This window comes from Anneissia japonica, unplaced genomic scaffold (genome assembly GCF_011630105.1).
Source record: "Anneissia japonica isolate Jap-2015-1 unplaced genomic scaffold, ASM1163010v1 scaffold287726_len2788222_cov184, whole genome shotgun sequence".
Classification (NCBI taxonomy): Eukaryota; Metazoa; Echinodermata; class Crinoidea; order Comatulida; family Comatulidae; genus Anneissia; species Anneissia japonica.
The window spans coordinates 2167824-2169914 of record NW_022705125.1 but is presented as its reverse complement, the minus strand read 5'-3'; positions in this window follow the sequence as shown (position 1 = coordinate 2169914).

The window sequence follows — 2091 nt, the reverse complement described above, 5'->3', positions numbered from 1 at the left end:
TCATCATCATCATCATCATCATCGTCATCATTACTATTAGTAGTAGTATATTATTAAACAAAACTTTATAATACTTTAATAATCTTTATTTGAATCTTTACTTTTACAACAGTGGCACACGATGACGGTGCGTTCACAAAGATGACAAAACAGACAATATAAATATTTAAAGAAGCTTGCAAAACGATAAAACCAAACTGAACCATACAGTATCATATTTCTATATCTTAAAAGACCTGGCTTGAGATTTATGGATTTAAGATTTTTTAAAATAAATTTTAATACCTCCATGATTATATTGGGCCAATATGTATAACGTGTACTGATGCATGTTTACATATTTTAGAAGTATTCATTTTGAGTGATCCCAGGAAAGAATTTGTACTGGCTCAAGAACAAGCTATAAAATGTTGTGTACAAAAATGGGGGAGGGGGGGGGGGTGCAAAGCCCTGACCATACATAATCGGGAGTGCCAATTAATGATCTTACCACTGCGAATTGGGAAAACGTTTGTGTAAACCTTTCACGACATGAAATTTGAATCTGTCTCTTATACACATCTAGATGTGTATAAGTGGTATGTGTATATGGTATATATATATGGTGAACACCTAGTGAACCTGCCGCCGATATATGTGCCATTATTAAATTCATTTTAACCCACAACAACTTCACTTTTAAAGACAGACATTACGGTACTTACAGATTAAAGGGACTGCAATGGGCACTAAGATGGCACCTAGCTATACCAATATTTTCATGTGGGAACTTGAAGAGAATTTAAGGGCCGATCTAACTCATAAACCCGACTATTACTCTAGATATATAGACGATGTATTTTTCATTTGGAATCATGGTTTAGACTTATAGAATTTAAGTCATTTATTAATGATTATCATCCTTCTATTAAGTTCACTATTGAGCACTCTCACAAGGAAATTCCGTTTTTAGATGTTAATGATAAATTAGATAATGGCCGAATTTGTACTTCTGTATAATTATAGTAAACTGACTGACAACCATAAGTACCCTGACTTCAGGAGTTTCCATCCGACATCGTTAAAGAAATCTGTTATATACAGTCAATGTTTACGCCTTAAGCGAATATGTTCTGAACCTGACGACTACCAGAAGCAAGTTTCATTTTTGATTAGCCATTTTCTTAAATGTCATTACCCACTTAAGTTCATCAAATCAGCAATCAGAAAGGCCTCGTCTAAAACCCGCCAAGAACTCCTTACTTACAAGAATAAATCTACCTCTGATCACATAATGATTTTTTATTATAACCCCATGATTACTTCATTTGCTAACACATTAATAGAAGGTGTAAACTTTGCACTGTCATCAATACTGATATTAGGTTTGTAGTACCGGGCACTAGTCACTTTATACGGGCCCCGATGTTAGACTGTTCAGCTTTCAATGTTGTGTATTTCATTTTTTGTAATTTGCGCAACCATGGTAATTATGTAGGTGAAACTGTTTGTAGCATAAGATCGAGGGCAATCATAAAAGCTGCATTAGGAATAAAGATAGAAAATCAGTGAGCATTTTAACTCCGAACCGGGCCACTCAATATCTAACCTTCGATTCATTATTATAGGCAATTTTTACATAACAATGAAAGCCAGAAGATGTGCTGAGATGCGTTGGGTTTTACACCTCAATACCCATAAACAAGGCCTTAATAAAGATCTTGGCATTCTAAGTGGCTATACATTCATTGACTGTTATTAGACATCATAGCTATAGTTTATTTCCAGCTTTTCTATTCTTACATTCAAATTTCAAGAAGTTCGATATCTTGTGTTGTTGCTCAGTGCGTCGTCATCGGAGACTCTCCGATGACGACGCACTGAGCAACAACACAAGATATCGAACTTCTTAAAATTTGACTCTATTCTTACATTGTAATCAGATAATTTATTCATAGTTAATACCACACCTAATGTATATGTTAGTACTTTGATCATATGTTCAGTACGGTTAACGCTGATGAAGAGAGCAGGAGCTCTTGAAATATTCGTAAAATAAATTATCTATATCCTGAAATGTCAACCGTGTTCATCTTTATTTTGATTAACTTC